The sequence below is a fragment of the Aristolochia californica genome, unplaced genomic scaffold (genome assembly GCF_029961685.1).
Source record: "Aristolochia californica isolate CCGP_79_NKW_82.1479 unplaced genomic scaffold, dmAriCali1.0.hap1 SCAF_1, whole genome shotgun sequence".
NCBI lineage: Eukaryota > Viridiplantae > Streptophyta > Magnoliopsida > Piperales > Aristolochiaceae > Aristolochia > Aristolochia californica.
The window spans coordinates 9986788-10013735 of NW_027181770.1; the positions used below are offsets into that span (position 1 = coordinate 9986788).

At 31.9% G+C, this 26948-nt stretch overlaps 1 pseudogene; it reads right to left on the reverse strand.

The window, feature by feature from the left end:
• Positions 1-1127: 1127 nt before the first annotated feature.
• Positions 1128-26870, reverse strand: LOC137946026 (polygalacturonase-like; annotated as a pseudogene).
• Positions 26871-26948: the final 78 nt, after the last annotated feature.

Here is a 26948-nt window from a genome sequence, read left to right on the forward strand (position 1 = left end):
GTTTGAAAATAAGGTTCTTAACTTCACTATTCATTTTAGGATGAGTCTTAGGCCCAACTTTATATAGTATCAGAGCAGGTGTGCATACGTGAGGCTCCACCCAAATTGTCCACTTTTAGGAACCATATACGATGGTTTACTTATGAGGGTGAGTGCTAAAAAAAAGTTTCATATGGATTAGTGAGTATAAGATTTTAGTTTATTAGTTGGAAGATAGACTTTCTAACTTAACAAGTCATTTTGGAATGAACTTTGAACCCAACTTCACAAAAACAACATAAACGTCTAATAATTTAGATGATCTAATTTTGTTCTTTTACTTTTTTCCTGCTTTTACAATCCTTCACTAGGATGCTCCCTCACGTACACTTGAGTAAAACTATGACTACGGCTGCTGATGTTTACTACTTTCTCTACATGGTGGTTGCACTTGATGCCCTAGAGTCTATATATGGTGGTTGCACTTGCACAAGTTTGAATTCATTCAGTGGTTTCATTTTCTTTTTTAATCGACGACAAGTGTAACAACTGCTGGGCTGAGTGAGACAGTATTCATCTCAGATGATGAATATTATATTCCTTTTAGTTGTTATCTTTGGAGTTTGGACCATGCATAATGGGCAGAGGGTGACACTTTAAATGACTTCAACACTGTGAGTGAGGTTACTAGTATGCACCTTTGTCAGACATAACTAACCCCTTCCTAACCTCTTCTCTATTTGTCAAAGATGATCCATATATCTAAGCAAACTAGCAACATCTTCTTTCTCTATCATCTACTCTGACAAGACATCCACTCTGACAAGACACAAGTGAAGGTGCTTATCCTGAAATCTGATCAGCTAATTAGGTTCTTCATGGTTGTCTATCGGACTAATGGTGTGAAATCTGATCATATATTTGATACCATGAAGTATTAGAATCCACAATAATTAGGTTCATGCGAGGAGTAAGAGATTTTTGTGAAGAGAATAAATTAATCAAGAGAAAGAAACAATTTTCTTTCTTATTCAATATCTATATAGCTTGACACCACACGTCGGGGTGGAAGATTCAGGGCCTTTCAATACATGGCAAAATCAGGCCTCTTCAATTTCTATCTATTTAAGTACAAAATTTTCTATGTTTTAAGTCTCGGAACATCTTGGAACGACGAGGCCACGAGTGGTTCCATGCACGTTTCTACAAGAGGACTCCGCCGGCCGGTTCTGATAAGTGAGCTTAATGTTTTCCATCCAGATCTCTGTGCATGGTTTGCTCCCACTGCAGTCCAGTTTCAGCGCCACTTCTGTCCCTGACGTCCCATGGATGTCATTGTAGCTGACTCCGCTAATTTTGACACCGGAAGACCGTAGAACCGTAGAAAAAGGCAGAGATCAGAAGATTCAAGCAACTGAAATTGACCAGAGGATCTCTTTTAGTGTTTTCGATTTTTAGGTTGACATCAAATTGATCCCTTCAATGAAGACGATGTAAAACTGGGTTTGACACTTTTTGACATTTGACCGCTTGAATCGAAAAAAGTCGACCGAAATTGGAGGAGATTTATGTTGTCATCATCATTTACGCAACCCGATTCAGAATCCCTAATGCAAAACGTTTGTTATGGGCTAATTGGACCTTCTGAGGCGATTCGATATTCTTACCTGATCATGGCAGCCATGATTTCCGGGGCAGTAATTCTGGTCAATAATGATGGGGTTGTCGACATTGTTCATGATCGCATCCTGGAAAATAACTCCCTGCACGAACCCATTTCTCCTTTCCTTGGTGGTTCAAACTACTATGTGATATTTATTGATGATGTAAGCAGAAAAGTATGAGTTTATTTTCTGAAAATAAAATCTGATGTCTTTGATACATTCAAAAGATGGAGAACAATGGTTGAGAATGAGACATATTTGAAGGTGAGGTGCTTCCAGTCAGGTAATAGGGGAGAATACATAGATGATGATTTCATACGATACTGTGCTGATAATGGCACCAGGATGAAGAAGACCATTCCCGGAAAACCTCAACATAATGGTGTGGCTGAGAGGATGAACAGAACTTTGAATGAGCGTGCTAGGAGCATGAGATTACATGCAGGATTGTCAAAGATGTTCTGGTTTGAGGCTATTAGCACCTCTACCTATTTGATTAGCAGAGGTCCCTCCACACCATTGGATTGCAAAATACAAAAAGAGGTCTAGAACGGCAAAGAGGTAAACCTTTCTTCCTTGAAAGTTTTTGGTTGTGTTTCTTATATTCACATTGATTCTGTTGTAGAAGTAAACTTGATGCTAAATCTAAGATATGCTTTTTTATTGGCTATGGTGGTACCGAGTTTGGTTATTACTTCTAGGATGACCAAAGTTGTAAGGTTAGCAGGAGTAAGGGCGTGATCTTCAATGAAGGTGTCCTGTACAAAGACAGGTTGAGAACAGAGTCTGAGAGCACAAGTGATGAAGCCAAGAAGTCTGGAGTGATTAAGTTGAGAGATCTTCCAGTTATTGAGATGGAGAATATTGCTCAGGAAGACTAGGAAAAGATACCCCTTGAAATAAATCAGAACATTCCTATGATTGAACATAGAAGATTTGCTAGAACTAGTAGTCCACCACATAGGTACTCCTCTAGCTGAATTATATTTTTTTGAATGATAAAGTTGAACCAAAGAGTTTTGAGGAAGTCATGCAAGTTGATGAATCAACCAAGTAGGAGTTGGCCATGAGAGACGAGATGGACTCACTATTGTCCAATCAAACACGGTAGTTAATCGAGTTACCAAAAGAGAAGAAGGCCTTGGAGAGTAAATGTCTGTACCGAAAAAAGACAAACATGATGGTAGCAAGCGGTACAAGGAAAGACTGATGGTAAAATTCTTTCAACAAAATGAAGGCATTGACTACAATGAGATTTTCTCTCAAGTAGTGAAATTGACTACTATTAAAACAATGTTTGGACTAGTGGCAAATGAAAACTTGCATTTAGAACAGTTGGATGTAAAGATAGCCTTTCTTCATGGTGATTTGGAGGAAAAAATTTACATGATATAGCCATAGGGTTTCAAAACACAAGGAAAAGAGAAAATAGTGTGCAAACTTTAAAAGAGTTGGTATGGTCTTAAACAGGCTCCAAGATAATGGTATAAAAAGTTTGACACCTTTATGAGTAGTAATGATTTGTTGAGGTGCCAGGCGAATCATTATTGTTATGTGAAGAAGCTTAATGAGTCCTACATCATTCTATAACTTACAAAAAAGAAATAGATAAATAGAAAAGGGATTTTGTCCAAGAAGTTTGCAATGAAGGATTTAGGGGCTGCAAAACAAATCCTTGGGATAAGGATTACTAGGGACATTGATGTCTTGAAACTGTCACAAGAAGAATATGTTAAAAAGGTATTGAGCATATTTAACATGAATGATGCAAAACCAGTGAGTACTCCTTTGGCTAGTCACTTTAGGCTATCTAAGGTGCAGTCACCTTCTATAGAGCAGGAGTGAACCTGCATGGCCAATATGCCTTATGCTTCTGGTAGTGGAAGTTGTGGGCAGATATATGAGTAATCCAGGTGAACAATATTGGGAAACAGTGAAGTGGATTCTCAGGTATTTGAGAGGTACTGCAAACTCAACCTTATGTTTCAGAAAGTCAGATTTGGGATTACAGGGTTATGTAGATGCAGACATGGCTGGAGGCATTGATGGTAGGAAGAGTTCCACTGGATATATATACACATTGGGTGGTACAACAATTAGTTGGATGTCAAAGTTGCAGAAGATAGTTTCTTTTTCCACTACTTAGGCGGAACATGCCATCGTGACCAAAGCCAGCAAAGAGATGGTATGGCTGTAGTCTTTCTAGGAAGAATTAGGTCTCAAGCATGGAAAGAATGTGTGGTATTGTGACTGTCATAGTGTTATTCCTTTAGCAAAGAATCTTATTGATCATGCCAGAACAAAGCACATATAGGTGCATTCACTTTGTCATATCAGCTTTTGAGGATGTAGTCATAGTACTTGAGAAGATTCAAGGAAGTCAAAATTCGGTTGATATGTTGACAAAGACTATTACGATTGAGAAACTGAAGTTGTGTGAAACTTTAGTTGGACTTCACTCTGAAAATTGGGAAGTTGTTGCCGTTGTAGAGGAGATATTGATGACGAATTAGTCTCCAAGTGGGAGATTGTTAAGTTGTGGTGCCTAATCAATGCTCTATGCTATTTCTTTAAGGGCAGTTTGAGAATTTTAATCTTGTATCACGGTTGCCCTAGTTTTTTCTTTATATTTGAGCCATCACTATTAGGGTTTTATCATCAATTTGAGAAGTATCATTAGTTGCGACTGAGAGAGGTTAGAGAAAAATCACATGTAACTGTGTGTGATTTCTCTTGTGAACTATTTCATCTTCATAGTGGATTACTACAGCGGCAGAAGATAGGATGTAGTCTCACCTTGAGGTGAACCTGTATAAATATTGTTTGTTCTCGTGTTTGCTTTTTCGTTCTTCCGCGTTTATTATTATTGCTCTCGTTAGTTTGAAATTAGTGCATCTAATTCCTAACAATGTCCTCATGAATAGTATCTAAATAAAATCTAGCATGACTAGTCCTAGAAATAAAGGTAACTTTTGGCTTTTAGCAATTTGAAATCCACACAAATTTCATGCTTACAAGATAATTTTATTAACAACTTCTTATTGACTAAACTAGAAAGAGACTTAACATCAAAGTAATTAGAAAAAAATCAATGGAGCAATTATTATTTTTAGTAAACTTATGAACTGAAATCATTATAGTAGGAAGATAAAGAGTACGAGGAAGAGTGAAGGAGTTATTAGTGGTAAATAAAAGTACCAGTCCACCAGATTGTATAGGCAATAAAAAATAAGTGCCTTAGATTTCTAGAAAAAAATTATGGTGAAATATTTTAGTTTGATATCATTAAAATATGGGTTCTTAGAAGAACATTAAGCCTCAATTCCCACAAAAACTTGGTGCATGCAACTCTAACACAGTTAGGATATGACAAAAGAAGAAAAAGTGTGAAGAAACTATTAGAAGATAGTCCCGTATAGATTAGTGAGAATAGGATCTTGGGTATATTAGTTTGAAAATAAGGTTCTTAACTTAACTAGTCATTTTAGGATGAGTCTTAGGTTCAACTTTATATAGTATCAGAGCAGGTATTCATACGTGATGCTCCAAATTGTCCACTTATAGGAACCATATACGGTAGCTTACTTATGAGGGTGAGTATTAAAGAACAGTTTCATATGGATTAGTGAGTATAGGATCTTAATTTATTAGTTGGAAGGGAGACTTTCTAACTTGACTTGTCATTTTGGAATAAACTTTGAACCCAACTTCACAAAAACAAACATAAACGTCTAATAATCTTGATGTTCTAATTTCGTACTTTTACTATTTTTCATCTTTTACAATCCTTCGCTAAGATGATCCCTCGTGTACACTTGAGTAAAACTATGACTGTGGCTGTTGTTGTTTACTACTTTCTCTACATGGTGGTTGCACTTGATGCCCTAGAGTCTACATGTTTGGAGCGAGTTGGCAAGGCTATGTCCATTGTTGGAATGACTTGTCTTTAATATGCATGTTGGGCCTTCGCTAAAAGACCGGTCTTTTGGCGCAATGGTAAGTAACATGGTATCAGAGCAGGTGGTCTCGAGTTCGAGTTCCACTCCCCCGTTTGTTTCGTCCCCGCATAGGTGGGACTTTGTCTTTGGCCGTCCCCGTATAGGTGGGATTGTGCATTTGCATTTGTACACGGGTGTTCCCCGTGCGGGTTTGCAGCCGATGGAGAGACCTCTGTGATCCTTTGACGATGGAGAGGATGGAAACAGCACCAGGAAAATTGACATTCTCTTACGAACTTGTCCTTGAATTAAGGAGTGCAAGTCTGAAATGTTTTACGGAGCCTGAAAGGGATCCCCGCCTTTGCTTGTCTTAACTTCCAGAATGTCAACCAGCGTAATCTACCGTATTTGTTTCTTGAAGCTTTCATCAGTATTTAAATGTTTGAAATCAGAATCCAGAAGTCATCATGGAAACAGTTAAAAGAGCACGAACCTGTCAGTTACAGTAGATTTATGAATTAAACTACATTTTCAGAGGCTTTCGCGGGGTGAAGAAGAAGATAGATTAGTTAGAGTCTTCAACCGAATATAACTAACCTACTAGCGTGAGTTGCTGACTTTGAGTGGAGAAATTAGACACCTACCAGGCCATGGTTTCTCAGTAATTTGTTCCAGCTGGGAATTGGAACAGGAGGAATGAAGCAATCATATTAAAACTTAAAAGCAGGCAGATTTTCCGAAGCCGAACTGGATTAAGGGAAGAATTGAGTGGAGGAGATAAGACACATGCGCGGCGCTTGCGGTTTGCGAAACTCAACCGGAAGGCATTGGTAAGTAAACTACTCTTTGTAATTAAAAGGAGCTTTTTTCCATGACGCGAATTAAAACGATGGAATTATTACGATTTCTGGCTCTTCTCATGGATCAAAGTGAGAAGGGAATGTTGGGAAAAACACCATATTCAAACAAATATTTAGTAAAATATCCATTTTTTAAATTAGTCAAAATAGCCAATATTGATTTGCCACGTTGGACGATCGATGAGCCACATCAGCCTAGACCGACAATGTGGCACATTAAAAACTCGATAAGTATCATCTGAAGAAGAGGGACGATCGACGAGCCACATCAGCCTAGACCGCCAATGTGGCACATTAAAAACTCGAGAAGTATTATCTGAAGAAGAGGAAAGAGGAGAAAAATGAGGAGGATCGAAAGAAAAAAGAAGAAAAATAGGGATGGCAAATTGACTGTCCAATAAGGACCCATTATGGAATCCAATAAATTATAAAACTTAATTTAAGCTACAAAAATTATTATGAATAATTTAAATTAATAAAATAATCATTTAAATTTTTAAATAAATCACATAAAATATAAATTAGATAATAAATTTGAAATAAAAATTACAAAAAAATTAATTTAATAAAAAATATTTAATGTATAAATATTATTAATATTTAATTAAAATATTATAAATATTATAAATATTTAATTAAAATATTATAAATGTTATAAATATTTAATTAAAATATTAAAATATTATAAATATTTAATTAAAATATTAAAATATTATAAATATTTAATTAAAATATTATAAATATTTAATTAAAATATTATAAATATTTAAAATTAAAAATATTTAAAATTAAAACTATAAAATAACAAAAATCAAAATATTCAAATTCAAATTCATAAAATTATTCGAAGTCACAAAGTCCTATGCACTTGCAATTGACTTATAGTTGCACTTATTCCTTAAATTCTTATGTCTAATAACCAACATTTTGATAATAATAAATTAATTTAATTAATTATAGTGTACAAAGTGGATTTTGTACTGAAAATTGTAGTATAAAAGTCATTTTCAAAAGTGGAGTTGACCCCTTAATAAATGGAGTCTAAGCACTGAGCTGAAGTAACTAAAGGAGTCAACACTACCTTAAAATAACTGTTTTTTGTTTAAAATTTGTAGTCGATCCTAATAGTGTGAAAAATGGAGTTGAGCATACTCAAGTGGTGTTGATCCCTTACAAATGGTGAAAAAGGAAAAGAGTCCACACCAACTTATAGTAACTTCTAGCTTAAAATTTGGAGTCGACCCCTTATAGCTAACGAAAAAGGAAACAGAGTCAACACCAACTTACAATAAGTATTCGAGTGGTTAAAGAATGATTTGACCTTAAAATGACCATTGGGACCAATGAATTCGACCCTCATGTAATCCAATCAACCCATGATATAGAATTTCAACTTTTTAGATTGTCAGAGGTAAATTCTATAGGTTATAAGTTTCAAGTTTGGTAAGTGATCTACCAACACATTCAATAACAAAAATATGATTTATTGATCATTTTTTGTGATTTTTTGGAGTACTTTTCACCTATTTTTTTAAAAAAAAGACATTAAATCAACCCTATCCACTCCAACAACTAATTTTTTTGAATATTAAGAAACATTCTATAAATGTAAAACTCGACCCAAAGTCCCGAACAACACCTATCTACACGAATTTTAAAGTTTGCTCCCAAGTGATTTCTCAAAGTACTAGTGCCATAAAAAGTTAAAAAATGGTGTTTTTAATTGAGAGATAAGTATTTATGTGCACTGAGTTTTAAATCTATATTTAATACTTTTTCTTTAATTTGTGGAAGGGGAACTCATTATTGATCTTTACGTTAATATTATTTTACCTGATTTTTAAAAAAATTTCCATATAGCCAACCTCTATAAAGCATTCAAGAGCATTGATTTTCAATACTTCTATTGTTGGTAGATTAACCATAGGAGTAGAGTAATCAACTAATACTTTATTTTAATATCTTCCTTACAAGAGGTGTATTGATATATTGAGACCAAGTCCCCTTGCAAAACCACCAACTTCAATTGAATGTTGTTAAATCCCTTATTTCGGTCCAAGTTGCCAGTACCTAGGAGCTACCGACCATAAGTCCCAAGGTGTTTGGGCTGGTATTGTAAATTGAGTGTCTTGAGGCTCTATATAGTAGATGTCTTTTAGCTAACAATTCCAGGATAAGGGCTCCTTGGGAGTTTATTAGCAATCTGGAATATTAATTGTGAACCAATTTATATAAAAATCTTCAGTAGTGTGGTTAATAATCATATTATATTTTAATTACTACTTGTGCAATTAAGATATAAATTGGTTATAAAATCTAATAAACCTATTCATGCATTCCTTGCTTTAGGTTTATCCTTATGAGACCTTACAAATGAAGGAGAATGAAAACTCATTTCAATTAAAAACTAACATTATAAACTAGAAGAACAACCACCAACATAACTACATATGGAACAAAAACTTAAGAAAGGAAGGAAGAAAAATGAAGTATCCCAAATGCATAATATTAGTTTAATCACAACTTGAACAAGAGGGAAAATGTACAAATAATTTGTAATCTTCTTCTATCACCATGAGCTTTGTTAGACACAGACTCTTAGTTTTCTTAAACTTTTTAAAAATTCAATGATAACGCACATTTGGCCTCTCCAAAACGAATACTAAGAGCACTTATCTTCAATCTTCTAAGCCTTCTCTTGGTGTCATCCAACACCCAAGATCCATTTGTAAGTGAAATCTCAAAAACACACAAAAGTGGAAGGGACAAAAACTTACAACAAGCCCCTTAAGAAAGGAAGAAAGAAAAAATGAAGCATCCCAAATGCATAATATTAGTTTAATCACAACTTGGAGGAAAAATGTACAAATAATTTGTAATCTTCTTGTGCCACCATGACCTTTGTTAGATACAAAACCGTTAGTTTTCTTAAACATTTTAAACACTCAATGATAAAGCATATTTGGCCTCTCCACAATAAGTACAAAGAGCACACATCTTAAAGCTTTCAAGCATTCTCTTGGTTTCATTCAACAAGAAGATCCATCTATAGTTGACATCTCAAAATACTTAAGAGTGGAAAGAACAAAAACTTATAACAAGCCCCTTATGAAAGGAAGAAAGAAAAGTGAAGCATCCCAAATGCATTATATTAGTTTAATCACAACTTGAACTAGAGGGAAAAGTACAAATGATTTGTAATCTTCTTCTACCATCGTGAACTTTGTTAGACACAGACCTCTTAGTTTTCTTAAATGTTTTTAAAAAATTAATGATAAAGCACATTTGGCCTCTCCACAATGAATACTAAGAGCACTTATCTTCAATCTTCCAAGCCTTCTCTTGGTTTCATTCAACACCCAAGATCCATTTGTAATTGACATCTCAAAAAACTTAAAAGTGAAATTTATCTCCTAATATTTGTAAGAGAACTTTGTATGCTTCTAAATTTCAGCTCATTTAAACCCCAAGCATCTTAATTATAAACACCAAGCACTTGCCCTCCATAATAAACAATAAGCATCCAAATAACATCTATAGAGGAGACAAAAGGCATAACAAAACCTCTTGCATTTTAATACTCAAGAGGCTACATCAATCCTTAAAAGTAGGTCTTATGCAACTCTTGAAAGGAACATCAATCTAATGCAATAGTCTATGTAGACATCTATGAGATTATATATAAGAATAGCTAGAATAAGTAATAGTCTCAATAATCCAAGCAAATATGTCTAAAGAAAAAGAACTGAGCAAAAGAACTAGGGGAGGCATCGAACCGAGCCGGTTCACGAGCGGCTCGAGCTTGGCTCGGTTTCGGCTCAATTTGATTTGATTTATGTGGATCTCGATCCAAGATTCAGATGAGGCTCGTTTAAGTTAATGAGTCAAACTCAACCAAACCATGGTTTGGTTCAAAAACTCACGAGCCTACTCGTTAACTTAACGAGGGTCCAGGACTCGGGGATTTAGGAGGCGGGAGAGGGAGCGGGAGGTCGACTCTTCGAGTTCGTCTCTTCATCTTTCGTTCTCTCGGGAATCATGGGGAGTAGAGAAATGGCGTTCATCAGGCAGCGATTTAGAAAAAATAGGGAGATTTTGTCTTCTTATTCCTCATTCTCCCTCTCCGATTCCTTACTCTTAGTCTCTCAGTCTCCAATTTGTTTCCTCTTCGAATTCTTCCTCTCTAATCTTCTTCGTCTTCAACTTCTTCCTCTGAACTTCTTCCGCGCCAAGATAAATGACAAAAAGGGGTAAGTTGTTTTATTCTTAATCTTCTGGGTTTTTTGTTCGCCGACCTTACATTGATTTTTTTTATCTTTTATATTCCATTATTTATCTTTGATCGGACGAACGCCTCATGTTGATGTTGTTTTAGGAGCTCCTTCCTACTCATTTATCAAAGGTAATATCTCTCAACCTCTCCACTACTGTTGATTTTTAAGTTTTTAGCTCATATCATTCTGTTGTGTTTTCCGTTTTAAGTGTTTTGTATTAATGTTTTAACTCACCACCTCTCACTCCTTAGATTCGGCACTTTGTGTATTTCTTTTGCCTTTTCCCTCAAATTAAAAGGTTCAGAGAACTCCATATTCTTGAATTGTATTGTTTGAAGCGAAAATCCCATCATGACTTCGGTAAGAAACTCTCCCTTTTGTTTGAATTTTCCTTTTATTCCTCATGTTTGGGAACTATTGGAATCTCGTTTCTTACTCCAAAAATGGCTTTTTGGATTTATTGGTTCTTTTCATCTGAACTTTGTCGTCTTGATTTGTTGTGCTTGTTTGGGGTTTCAGGTTTCTTTGTTGGAGATTGTCATTTTCTAGGATGTTTGTGTTCGAAATTATCCATTTTGCAGTTTACTCTACAGGTTACCTGCAGATATTTTGGATGTAGTGTGCCAGATCTTTAACTCTTTGTGGGGGATCACTTTGTTTTCACTGATGATTTGTTTTCTGTGAGAACTTTTCGGCTTAGCTGTAGGGGATCAGTTTTATTGGTAATGAGAGAAACATATTTCTGTTATGAAACACCTAGTCAACGTCTTCTTCCCTCTGCCGTTCCTCTTTTTTCTTCTTTGTTAATTTCCCACACATTATTCTCTTTCTTTCTCCTTATCTCTCTATCATTATCTTACTAATTTTCAGCTTTATGAAAAAATAAAGAAGAAGAAGAAACAAGACATAGAAAATATTATGAGGAAGAGAGTTTTATTTTTTGAAAGTCAATTAAGTAGTTTGTTTTTGTAAAGTCTTTGTTAGAAAGTCTCAAATCTTTTCTTTAAACAATAGATATTTTTCATGCAAGAGTTTAAGTGCATATAAAACTACCAATTTCTCTCACAATCCATTTAGGTTATTTTGCAATTAAAAAATAAAAAATACTAATTTTTGGTTTTAAAAAAACTTACACATTTCATTTCATTAGCTAAGTTCGATTAATTTTTAAATGTTGTTGAATAATTTTTATGTTATTTGACATTTTGATGTAAAAAAATTTATTAATATATGACTTCCTTTTACATCCATCCTTGCTTATTTTTGTAAATATAAGGTAATAAAATGTGAAATGATAAATTTGATTTTTGAACTCTAAAATATTTATTTTTCAATTAATATAATATTTTTTAATTAATAAATATTTTAAACCGATAATAAAAAAGTATTAAATAGGTAAGAGTAAGATTTTTAATTAATTAATATACTAATTTTATATTCTATTATTTTAAATATAATGTACCAAATGTCTATCGAAATGTTTGATTTTATAACACAAAAGTAAAAGTTTTTAATAATTTTTCATTTTTTTAAATTGATAATAAAATGTGATAAATAAGTAAGAGTAAGATTTTTTAATTAAATAGTATATTTATTTTATTTTTAATTATTTCAAGTATAAATTAATAAAAAGTGTATCGATAAATTTGAAAAAAATGTATTGAAAATTTTGATTTTTAAACTCAAAACTAAAAATTTTAAAACATTTTAACTAAAAAAAATTTTAAATCACTAATAAAAAATTGTTAAATAGGTAAGAGTAAGAATTTTTAATAACTTATTATTTTAAATAAAACCTATTAAAAAGTGTACCGATACATTTATTTTTTAAACTTTTAAATAAAATTTCATATTTTATCAGTTAATAAATATTTTAAATCCATAATAAAAGGTGTTGTAAGATTTTTAATTAATTAATATATTTTAATAATTTATTATTTTTTAAAATAAATTGAATTTTTAAGCTCTAAAATAACTTTTTTGTGTAATTTTTTCAATTTATAAATTTTTTAAATCGATAATAAATGGGTAAGAGTAAGATTTTTTCTATTTATAAATATTTTAAAGTGATAATATGTTAGTAAGATTTTAAATTAAGTAGTATACTTATTTTTAAACTATTATTACGAAATTTCATATATTTTTAATTAATAAATATTTTAATCGATAATAAATGGTGTCAAATAGGTAAGAGTTAATTTTTTAGTTATTTATTATTTTTTTATAATTTATTATTTAAAATATTAGGTAATAAAAAGTGTATTCATAAATTTAATTTAAAAAATTATTCAATTTTTTTTTCATTTAATGATGTAGCCTCTTATTTGGCTGTAGACGGGTTGAAATCATGATGTAGCAGTCGATGTGTCTATTTACTCACGTAGTGCTGATGACGTCACGTAATTAGTTAAATCTCACGTGTCATATTTGACTACACATGGACAGCGGACCGCTCAAAGTTGGGTACTTTTCAAAATAATTTCAAAGTGATGTCATTTACTGAAGGGGGGGTTAGTCCACAATGAAGTGGAATGAATTCCCCCCGCATTACCTAGTTCATCCCATTTATGGTGTTAGTCCAGAATGACTTGACTTGAAGTGAGATAACGCCGTTTCATCTCCTCAGGCAAAAACAACGGAATTCTGTTTCCGCCCTTTTTTTCAAGTCATCGAATTACTCCCCATCTCCCTCTCTCGTCTCTTTCTCTCTCGGCCTTTCTCTTCCCTCTCCCTCTCTCGTCTCCCTCTCTTTTTTCCCTCTAGGCCTCTATCTCTTTTCACTCTCGGCCTCTATCTCTTTTCACTCTCGGCCTCCCTCTTCCTTCTCGTTCTCGCTCTTCTCTTTCCTCCTCCCCCGATTTCTTTTGATTTAACCTATTCCGGTTTCGAATTCCTTCGATTTCCTTCAATCTTCTTCGATTTTCGACGGTTAGGCGTCGATTTCTTTCATTGGGCTTACATTTCCCCATTCGGCGGTGATTTCCCCCAAATTTCAGAAGGTAATCCGAAACCCTAATTTTTTTTTCAACTAATTTAGTTTTGTGTTTGAGTTCATTTTAATTTTTGTGCGTAATTTATCTTGATTGTGGCGAAATTAATTCCAATAATATCACATTCATTGAAGCTATTTTTATCTTTCATAAACTTGTGATGAATTTTATTTCTTATACTGTTTATCAACAAAATCTCTACACCCGTCACAAAAGTGACTTGTTCCGACTCTAAACATAACTCCCCTTTTATTAGTTGGTTTGTTACAAATTTGATTGTGCCCCAATAAATAATTTGGAAGAGTATTGACTAAGAGAACTGTAACGTTTCCCCGTTTGCTTTTAAAAAATTTATAAAATACAAAAAAATGGTTGCTGCAACCCCTATCTTAAAACCAGAGTTGGTAAAAAGAAAATTGGCCGGACTCTAAAATCTGAGATTTATATACGAATGGGCATATATTTTGGAGATAACATGGGGATGTAAGAAAGAGTATGTCGATAGGTACATACTCAGGAGAGTAAATCTGATGATGATATATATGTAGCAGGTTCAGCTACTACCCTTGGTATGAACCTTTAAAATCTGAGAGTATTGGAAAGGGGGAATTAAAGATCTGGAAGTAAAATGCCCTGTAGAGAGATGTGCTATGAAGATAATACTCAAAAAAATTTCTTTTCTTCTTTTCTAAGATAATACTCTGCAATGAAATTAGTTAGATTAATTTTGAAATGTGTTAGAATGTTGTTGAATATGTTTGAAGTGCTATGGAATGTTTATGTCATGTGGTGAGGAGATTTTGGAGTTATAAATATCCACCACATGGTCCAATTCAAACAAGGCTGAGTCGCCTACACGGGCGTCCATTAGCCAACTAAACCCGACCCCCATCAATGACGATGTACGGTTCGTAGTGACTGCGAAGTCATATGGGGCTCTACCAGGGGTGTTCGGTGAATTTGGACTTCATGAGTTTGTTTTTGCATTGTTCTAGTCATCTACAATGAAATTAGTTAGATTAATTTTGAAATGTGTTAGAATGTTGTTGAAAATGTTTGAAGTGCTATGGAATGTTTATGTCATGTGGTGAGGAGATTTTGGAGTTATAAATATCCACCACATGGTCCAATTCAAACAAGGCTGAGTCGCCTACACGGGCGTCCATTAGCCAACGAAACCCGACCCCCATCAATGACGATGTCCGGTTCGTAGTGACTGCGAAGTCATATGGGGCGCTACCAAGGGTGTTCGGCGAATTTGGACTTCATGAGTTTGTTTTTGCATTGTTCTAGTCATCTGCAATGAAATTAGTTAGATTAATTTTGAAATGTTTTAGAATGTGGTTGAATATGTTTGAAGTGCTATGGAATGTTTATGTCATGTGGTGAGGAGATTTTGGAGTTATAAATATCCACCACATGGTATTTTGTTATTTGTTGGTTGTGTTTTTGTGTGTCCCTAGTTACTACGACGAGTAATGGTTGTCTGATAAAAAAAATTTCTATGACGACCATCTCGGATTTAGATTATAAATGGCTGGAAGAAGACAACAAACTCCTCGATCATATGACATTTGGACCTTCGATGATGACAACAAAATGCTCGATCTGTTGGTTGAGCAAGTCAATATGGGGAATAGGATGCCTAATGGGGTTTGGAAGCATGAAGTATATTTGGACTGTGTCAATAGGTTCAATGAAGACACAGCTAATAAAAAAACTGTTGAGCAGCTCAAGAATCGAACAAGATCATGGAAGAAAACTTACCAAACAGTAACAAATTGTCTCAACACTAGTGGGTTCGGTTGGGATGCAACCACACATCGAGTTACTGCATGTCATTCTGTATGGCAAGACTATATCAAGGTCAGTAAATTATGATTGACTGTAAAACATTTTGTATGTTTTTCGCATTACTAGAACTCTATGCCAAGTCATCTAAATGATGTTTTATCCTTGTAGGAGCATAAAGAAGCTGAAAAGTACAGACAACAAGGCTGCCCTCTTTATGACAAATTGGCTTTGGTAGTGGGAAACTCAATAGCCATGGGGAGAACAAGTCAAACTGACGAAGACATGTGTAATGATGTCCAACATCAGGAAGAAAATCAGCACGTGGATATGCTCGAGGATGTCGATTTAGGTAGAGAATCTCCTTTGCCATTCTTTACAGAAAATGAGTCGGCACCTGATCAGTCTCCAAGTACTAACCCGTCAAGTTCAAGTCTTCGTAGAAAGAGACCACAAATGGCCACTGATGATAGTATTATGTTCGCTAATATAATGACAAGAATTGCCACCCTACTGCAATCTCTACAAGCTAAAAATGATAAAGCCACCAGAGAAAATTGGTATGAAGCACTCACAGAAATCCCGGACCTATCAGTAGAGATGAAGTTTCACGCTCCTATATTGTTAGATACACCAATGAAGAAGGACATGTTTACGAAGCTGCCAATGGAAGAGAGAATTAATTGGCTTAAATATTGTGCTGGTGAAATGGAGTCAATACTTTGAAGTACACTATGTATTTTGGGACGATTGTTTTGAAGTTTAATTATGTTTTTTTAATTATGACTTTATAAGACGTATCATTGATAGATTATGAATTTTATTATGGTTAAGATTTGGGTTTTCATGATTGTCGTGTTCTTATTGTGTGGATGAATGTTGTGGGTGTGTGATTGGAGATGATTTTATATAGGTGTGATTAAAAATAGGTTATGATTGAAGAACATAGTATGTTTTTGTGTTGATGATATTATGAAGAAAAAGGAATTATTGTTGAAGTCGTCATTATGGTTGTGGTGATTGTATTTGCAGGTTTCCATGGAAGACGAAAATAGGAATACAATGATGATTTTATTGACATGTCTTATGTACATGATGGGAATATACTATATGAACCATAGGTCTAGACGTACATTACGTCCTCGTGGGATTGGTGGTCCGGTTTATTTACAAAAGGCATTAGCGAAATCACCTGTTAAATTTCGAAAAGTTTACAGGATGAATCAAATTGTGTTTAAAAAAATGGCAGAGATACTTTATAGCAAAGGATTTTTATCACCTACAAAGACCATCTCAGTGGAAGAACAACTTGCATATTTTCTCTTAACTGTTGGTCAAGGACAAGCGTATAGTGTCACAGCAGAGATGTTTGATAGATCAAACTGGACTATAAGTAGGTATTTCAATAAGGTGTTGAATGCTATTATCAAACTTCGGCCTGATTACATCAAACGGCCTTCAGAACAGACTCACTCGAAGATTTTAAACAATCCAATGTTTAATCCGTATTTTAAGGTAACATCACTTGACATATAATGAACAATTTTAGATTAATATTTAGAGTTACTTGTATTAATTGAAATAATATAATTAGGATTGTATTGGGGCTATTGATGGAACTCATATCAAAGCAAACATCCAACTTGAAGAACAACAAAGGTTCTGGAACAGAAAAGGCTATCTCTCACAAAATGTGATGGCAGCATGTAAATTTGATATGCAATTCACTTATGTACTTGTTGGATGGGAGGGATCAGCAGCTGATTCCCGTGTATTGAAGGACGCATTGACTCGCCGAAATAGAATTTGTGTACCTGAAGGTAAATAATATATTGTTATGTAGTATTTTTTTTTAATTTTTTTTTCAATTATCTTATGTGAAAAATATTTTGTATTGTAGGTAAATATTATCTAGTCGATGCTGGTTATGCAAATATGTCAGGATTTTTGGCTCCATATCGAGGAACTAGTTATCATCTACAAGAATTTGGAGACAACCTTCCTAGAAATGATAAAGAGCTATTCAACCGAAGGCACTCATCTTTGAGAAATACTATTGAACGAACTTTTGGTGCTTTAAAAGCTCGATTCCAAATGTTGAAAGTCGCTCCTCCCTTTTCTTATAAGATCCAAATGAAAATTGTAATAGCTTGTTGCATATTACACAATTATATACGTAAAGAGGATTACAATGATATGTTTGAATTGGAAGATGATGATTCCGATGATGAGGTAGGTGGAGGACGTGATGAGGTCCGATTAGCTGGTGAAAGTTTGGATGGAGATAGTGATGATAGCGATGATAGCGATGATCTTGGGGATGAAGGCAACCTATCAACAATAATGCGGAGGCGTCGTGCATTAGAATCCACTAGAGCTGCACAATTTCGAGATGCCATAGCAACTAGCATGTGGAGTGATTATTAGTGGTTGTACTTTATTGCATTTGAACATGTATGTTGTCGTTCGTATCTACTAAACTAGTCAGTTGATGATGTTAAACGCACAAACTCTAATTATATTTGTTGTTGTCATTTTATTAAGTATTTTTATACTATATAGTATGTTATTAAAAAATAATTTATTTATTAATTATATTCATTTATGTTATTTTTAACTGTTTTATGTAATTTAAATAATTTATTCTACTCACACGTAATTAGTTTAATAATTAATAATAAAATGTAATCATTAACTTGTTTAATTATGCAATTGCTATAATTAATTAAACAATTTGGTTTATTTATTATATTCCCTTATGTTATTTTAAGATTTTTATTAATTTTAAATAATTTATTCTAATCCCACGTAATTAGTATAATAATTTATAATAAAATGTAATCATTAATTGGTTTAATTATGAAATTGCTATAATTAATTAAACAAATAGGTTTATTTATTATATTCCCTTATGTTATTTTTAAATTTTTATTAATTTTAAATAATTTATTCTAATCCCACATAATTAGTATAATAATTTATAATAAATTGTAATCATTAATTGTTTTAATTATGCAATTTCTATAATTAATTAAACAATTAGGTTTATTTATTATATTCCCTTATGTTATTTTTAAATTTTTATTAATTTTAAATAATTTATTCTAATCCCACGTAATTAGTATAATAATTTTATAATAAAATGTAATCATTAATTGGTTTAATTATGCAATTGCTATAATTAATTAAACAATTATGCAATTGCTATAATTAATTAAACAATTTGGTTTATTTATTATATTCCCTTATGTTATTTTTAAATTTTAATTAATTTTAAATAATTTATTCTAATCCCACGTAATTAGTATAATAATTTATAATAAAATTTAATCATTAATTGGTTTAATTATGCAATTGCTATAATTAATTAAACAATTATGCAATTGCTATAATTAATTAAACAATTTGGTTTATTTATTATATTCCCTTATGTTATTTTTAAATTTTAATTAATTTTAAATAATTTATTCTAATCCCACGTAATTAGTATAATAATTTATAATAAAATTTAATCATTAATTGGTTTAATTATGCAATTGCTATAATTAATTAAATAATTAGGTTTATTTATTATATTCCCTTATGTTATTTTTAAATTTTTATTAATTTTAAATAATTTATTCTAATCCCACATAATTAGTATAATAATTTATAATAAAATTTAATCATTAATTGGTTTAATTATGCAATTGCTATAATTAATTAAACAATTAGGTTTATTTATTATATTCCATTATGTTATTTTTAATTTTTTTATTAATTTTAAATAATTTATTCTAATCCCATGTAATTAGTATAATAATTTATAATAAAATGTAATCATTAATTGGTTTAATTATGCAATTTCTATAATTAATTAAACAATTAGGTTTATTTATTATATTCCCTTATGTTATTTTTAAATTTTTATTAATTTTAAATAATTTATTCTAATCCCACATAATTAGTATAATAATTTATAATAAATTGTAATCATTAATTGGTTTAATTATGCAATTTATATAATTAATTAAACACTTAAGTTTATTTATTATATTCCCTTATGTTATTTTTAAATTTTTATTAATTTTAAATAATTTATTCTAATCCCACATAATTAGTATGTTAATTTATATTGAATTGTAATCATTAATTGGTTAATTATCCAATTGCTAAAATTAATTAAACCATTATTTTTATTTATTATATTCCCTTATGCTATTTTGTAATTTTTAATAATTTTATATAATATATTCTAGTCACGTAATTAGTATATTAATTTATACTGAATTATAATCGTTAATTGGTTAATTATCCAATTGCTATAATTAATTAAACCATTAGGTTTATTTATTATATTTTCTTATGTTATTTTTAATTTTTTTATTAATTTTATATAATTTATTGTAGTCACACGTAATTATTGTTTTAATTTATAATAAACTATAATCTATCTAGAAAAGGACACTGAAATCTGTTTTCCAAGCACTAACACTGGAATCTGTTTTACAGCCACTTCAACTGGCTTGGACTAACACCCAAACATGACTTTAAGTGGAAATAATTCATCTCACTTCAATTCAATTTTCCACTTCATTTCCACTTCATTGTGTACCGATACATTTATTTTTTAAACTTTTAAATAAAATTTCATATTTTATCAGTTAATAAATATTTTAAATCCATAATAAAAGGTGTTGTAAGATTTTTAATTAATTAATAGATTTTTAATAATTTATTATTTTTTAAAATAAATTGAATTTTTAAGCTCTAAAATAACTTTGTTGTGTAATTTTTTCAATTTATAAATTTTTTAAATCGATAATAAATGGGTAAGAGTAAGATTTTTTCTATTTATAAATATTTTAAAGTGATAATATGTTAGTAAGATTTTAAATTAAGTAGTATACTTTTTTTATTTTTTATTTTTTAAACTATTATTACGAAATTTCATATATTTTTAATTAATAAATATTTTAATCGATAATAAATGGTGTCAAATAGGTAAGAGTTAATTTTTTAATTATTTATTATTTTTTTATAATTTATTATTTAAAATATTAGGTAATAAAAAGTGTATTCATAAATTTAATTTTAAAAATTATTCAATTTTTTTTCATTTAATGATGTAGCCTCTATTTGGCCGTAGACGGGTTGAAATCATGATGTGGCAGTCGATGTATCTATTTACTCACGTAGTGCTGATGATGTGGCGACACGTAATTAGTTAAATCTCACGTATCATATTTGACTACACATGGACAGCGGACCGCTCAAAGTTGGGTATTTTTCAAAATAATTTCAAAGTGATGTCATTTACTGAAATATGTTTTAAAAAAGGGTAATTTAAAAAATAATTTTTATTTCAATATTTTAAAATAATTATCATTGAAAAAAATATAAAAATAAAAAATAAAAAATTAAAATAAAAAATAAATAATTAAAATTTTGAAATATTTTCAAAAAACTTAAAAATACATGTTAATATTTTTAAAAACCAAAATTGAACTATAAGAAAAATAATAAATTATTTTTAAAAAAATAATAAAAGAAATTATTAATTTTCTTAAAAGTATGAAATTTTTTATAGATTTTAAAAATTCATTAAAAATATTTTAAATATTTCCAAAAAATCAATAAATGTATTTTAAATATATATAAAAATCATAAAAAAATTCTTTAAATATTTTTAAAAAATCATAAATAAAATTTTCAATTTATTCTTAAATTATCAAAAATATTTTTAATATATAAACAAAAATTATAATAAAAATATTTATATTGAAAAAAAATTAAAGTATTTAAAAAAATTAACATACTTAACAAAAATGTAAATATTTTTAATTTTTTTTAAAAACTTCAATATATATATATATATATATATATATATATATATATATTTTAACAACTATTGAAAATATTTTAAATATATTTAGAAAACTATTTAAAGTATTTTAAATATATTTTTAAAATTATTAAAAAAATATTGGAAATTGGTTTTAAAATTAAATATATTTTTTTAATTTTTATTTTAATTTAATTTAATTTTGAAAATTATAATAAAAATTACTTTATTTTTAAAAAAATATTATTAAAATAAAAAAATATTTGAAAAATTATGATAAAATTTTTAAAATATTTTGAAAATTTAATTAAAATTAAAATTTTTTTTAAAAATTATTTAAAATTATTTAATTGTCTCACATTGATGTGCCACTATACGTAGGGAATTTTTCTTTACTTCCCATTTTTTATGAAATAATAACAAAAATAACCAGATTTGTAACTTATTATGACAAATACCCAATTTTGACCGTTTTATTGCACATATACTGTCAAAGGTGGAACATACGCTTTGATTGCATACGTGGACCCCATCAGCACCCACATAGTCTAACGCATGTCACCTGCCACATCATCATGAAGCCACTTCATCCTCCTTGTAGAATACCATGTCATCAAATAAATATTAAGAAAAGATACAATTTTAGATTAAAATTTTAAATATTTTAAAAAAAATTGAAATTATTTTAAATAAAATAATATTTAAAAAAATTAAATATATTTTAAATATATTTAATGTTTATAAATATTTTATTAAAAAGATTCATTATAAAAAATATTTTAAATATATTTTAAATTTTATTAAAAAATATTTTAAACATATTTTAAAATTTTAAATTTATTTAAATGTATTTTAAAAATTACTAAAATATTTTAAAAATATTTTAGATATTTTTAAGATTTAAATAATATTTTTAAATATAAATTAATTTTTATATATTTTAAATATTTTCTAATAAAATGTGTACCTATAAATTAGTTTTTAAAACACTGAAATGATTTTTTCAAATAAAATTTTCAATTAAAAAATTTTAATCGATAATAAAAGGTTTTAAATAGGTAAGATTAAAAATTTTAATTAAATAATATAAGAATATTATATTTTTATTATATAAAAGTAGGTAGAAAACTTGTTCCAACAAATAAGAATTTTAAAACTAAATAATTTCTTACTAAATATTGTATTAAATTAAATAACATCTTAAAGTAAAATAATTGCATTAAGGTATTATGGTATTAATAGGGTATTCAATAAAATAAGGTATTAATTACATAAAAAATATTTTTAAAATAATTAATAATCTAATTATTATTTTTTATTTTATCAAAGTGAAGCCATAACTAAGTCCAAATTCACCGAACACCCCTGGTAGAGCCCCATATGACTTCGTAGTCACTATGAACCGTACCTCGTCAGTGATGGGGGTTGGAAATGGACGCCCCTACTAGCGATTCAACCTAATTTAAACTGGACATAACCCACCCTCCATTACCCAACCTACTCTTAATCAGACTCTCTACCCATCCCTAGGGACACATGGAAACTCAATAAAACATAATAAAAAAATACCATGTGGTGGTTATTTATAACACCCGAATCTCCTCACCACATGGTAAAATCATTCCGTAGCACTTCAAAATTATTCAACAACATTCTACAATGCAAAAACACACCTAAGTCCAAATTCATCGAACACCCCTAGTAGAGCCCTATATGACTTCGCAGTTACTACGAACCGTACCTCGTTAGTGATGGGTGTAGGGTTTTGTTGGCTAATGGACTCCCATGCAGGTGACTCAAGCTAGTTTAAACTGGACACAACCCACCCTCCATTACCCAACCTACTCTTAATCAGACTCTCTACCCATCCCTAGGGACACGTGGAAACTCAATAAAACATAGTAAAAAAAAAATACCATGTGGTGGATATTTATAACACCCGAATCTCCTCACCACATGGCTAAATCATTCTATAACTCTTCAAAATTATTCAACAACATTCTACAACATTTAAAAATTAATTGAACTAATTCTATAGCAGATGACTAGTCCTAATAATGCAAAAACACACCTAAGTCCAAATTCATCGAATACCCTGGTAGAGCCCCATATGACTTCGTAGTCACTACAAACCATACCTCGTTAGTGATGGGGGTCGGGTTTCGTTGGCTAATGGACACCCGTGCAGGTGACTTAGCCTAGTTAGAACTGGATTCAACCGACTCTCCATTACCCAACCTACTTTTAATTAGACTTTGTACCCATCCTAGTAACTAGGGCAAACACAAGAAAACATAAAAAAAAACAAAAAAAAAAACCATGTGGTGGATATTTATAACACCCAAATCTCCTCACCACATGGCATAATCATTCCATGACACTTCAAATTTATTTAACAACAACTATCAACTAAAAATCCTATAAATCTTATACTCAATAGAGTAAACTACAACTTCATAAATCAGAAAATTAAACTAAATTAAACTAAAATTAAACTAGCAACTTAAGAAAATACAACATTCAATGGCATAGGAATCCATAAACTAAAATACAGAAAATTAATAAATACATAGAGGGAAATTTAATCAAGTTTCAATTAAATTTTGCAATAATTTTAATTTATCTGCAATTGATAAAAATTTCATTAACATAAAATCAGAAATAGCACATTAAATCATAAAAAAAATCGATACAGTAATTACACACCTAAATTCAAATCAACATTATAATTAAATACAGTAATTAGATTCAGTTAACAAAAACCCTAAAAAATCACCTTGCTAAATTGGGTTTTGGATTTCAAATTCGGGTTTGGAGTGTGTAGGGCTTCGGTTTTGAGAGAAGGGGCGGCGAGAGATTGAAATGATAGGGCATTAAGAGAGGGGGCACTGGGAGGAAATTATACGGTTCAGTTTTGAGAGAGGGGGCGGTGATGAGATGAAATGATAGGCTTCGGTTTTGAGAAAGGGGCGGCGAGAGGATGAACAGAGGGAAACGGAGAAGAAGAGTGAGAGATGTGCCTGAGACAAAGTCTGGGTTGAGAGGAGGAGAGGGCGGTTGAGAGGGGGGCGTCGAGGGTGAGCGGCAGCAGCAGGGGAGCAGTGGGGAACGGCGGCAACTGGCACGACGAGAGGGCAAGAGGAGAGGAGACGGGGTGAGAGTAGAAAAGAGAAAGATCGAGCGGGGAGAGAGAACGAAAAAAAATAAAAAGTGAGGGCTTAGGTGGCACGAGATGACTTGGCATCTTATCTGGCAAATAACATGTCAGAATGGTGACATGGCAATCAATGTGTCTATCTACTCACACAGTGTTGATGATGTAGCAGCACGTAATCTGTCAAAGCCTAAGTGTCATCTTTGACTATACACATGTACAGTGGACCACTTGGGTATTTTTCAAAATAAGTTCAAAATGACGTCATTTATCGAAATAAGTTTTTTAAAATGGGTAATTTGGTTAAAAGCCCTATTTTAAAAACTTAAATTTTAAAAATATTTAAAAATATTATCTAAAATATTATATTTTCTAAATATTTATTTGATGACATGGTATTCTACATGGACGATGAAGTGGCCTCCCGATGATGTAGCAGGTGACATGTAGTTAGATTCTTTGGGTGCTGATGTGGTACCACATATGCAATCAAAACTTATGTGTCAACTTTGACTTTACACATTTGTAGTTGATCGGTCAACGTTAGGTATTTATGATATTAAGTTAAAAACTTGGTTATTTGTGTTATTATTTTATAAAAAAATTGGGTAGTAAAGTAAAATTCCTTATTTATAATGGTAAATCTATGTGAGAATATTTTAACAGGAGTTGTACAAGCTGGAATTGAATCATCTTCACACTACAAACTGCAAATAGAAATAGAATACACCAGCTGCGGCGACTGGATTGGTTCTCACTGAATTGCTTTGCCTGAAGATAAGCTCAACCCTAAACTGAGTTCAAGAGCTCTCGAACACAATCCAATCCACCTCACCAATCTCATTTGCATTATACAAAAGAAGGTTAATTTATTCATCTATTTAACTTGAGAACATCCCCTGAGGATCTGAGATCCAATCCCCTGAGAACGTTTATCATAACGAGGTTCATAAAGCGCACATCTCTCACGAATCCGGTACTCGGTCTTCCCCAGGACTTTATCCTCACCCCGTTTTGAGTTCCCCTGAAGACCACCGTTTTCACTGTTATGTTCTGGACACCTTCTTTGAATTCCTGAGCCAGGCTCCCAATGCTGCCACAGATTCGATTTCATACACGAGAAAGTTAGGTGACCTTTTACTGGAGTCGGCCATTAACTTTTATATATTCATTCTTACTGTTATTCTTACTTGATTCCATGTCCAGGGCCTCATACTATCCGCTCCATCCACATGTTCCTGGTTCCTGGCCCAATAGAGATACAGTCGTCGCCGGTTTTCATGGCGCTGTTGACGATGGTGACGCCGATGGACAGTTGGACGTGGACACCGTCCGTGTTGAGGCTCTCATCAGGAGCCAAGAGCTGAATCCCTTGAAAACTGATGTTCTTGCATAGGTTTACTGCAACATGAAAAAACTGGCTATTGATCGACTTCAGGCCCCTGACGAGGACGTCTTCGGCACCGTTGAAGGCCAACGACTGCAATCGAAACGAGCATGAGTTATAAGTAAACCATAACCATGTCCTTTGCAGAGACTAAGAGAGGTTCAGGTACCAACCCGAGCTCCTTGAGGGCAGTTCCTGCCGGCAGTCTTGCAAGCCCACAACCTGAGCTCCTTGAGGGCAGTTTCCGCTACCATATGCTGCATAGTTGGTGGAAGCTCCATTTTCATGGACATTCTGCTATTTCTGCAGGGACCTTCGAAGATGATCCGCTTGATCAAATATGATCCTCGTGGAACGTAAACCGTCGCCGGCCTGACCGACGAGCAAGCTGCTTGCCATGCATTAAGGAATGCCCTACCCGAGTCGGTCTTACCGTCGCCTCTTGCTCCAAACTGGACAACGTGTTGTAATCCCCATAAACAGCCAAGGGGAAGAAGAAGATGAAGAACAAGAAGATGAGAAAATATTTGAGCTTCGCCATCTCTAATAGAGAAAGAGACACTTCTAATTGGAAGAGATGACTTAGTCGATGCAAGCAGCAGAAGTCTGTTTCATATTTATAGCCTCTGCGTTGACTTTCCATGATTAAGCAGCAGCAGCCAGAACCGAGTTTGAGCTAGAATTCTCGTTGGACGGAATTGAGAATGGTCGATCGTTAGGTCTTATTCCAAACAAATTAACGTGCTGGACTAAGATATACTTGGAATTGTTTATCCACGATGGGTGGCTAGATATACCAATTTGGAATCATAATTCCTGTAAATGGATTAAGAAAATGGAGACTGTACCAGTTTTTTGTGGCGGAATTAAAAGCAACACAACAGAAGTTGTGTTCTAAGGAGTCATGTTGGATCGGAATAATGACACATGGGATAACCCATGTAAAGTGGTGAATGGTTTGTTTTTGGACTCTCCTAGTCAAGCGAATATGTGCACTGCTCTCATCCATCAAGTGTCCAAGAATTCAGATAAGCATCTCGATTCCATAAAGTGTAGGATTTGACAAGGGAGGGCTGGAGATGTTTGT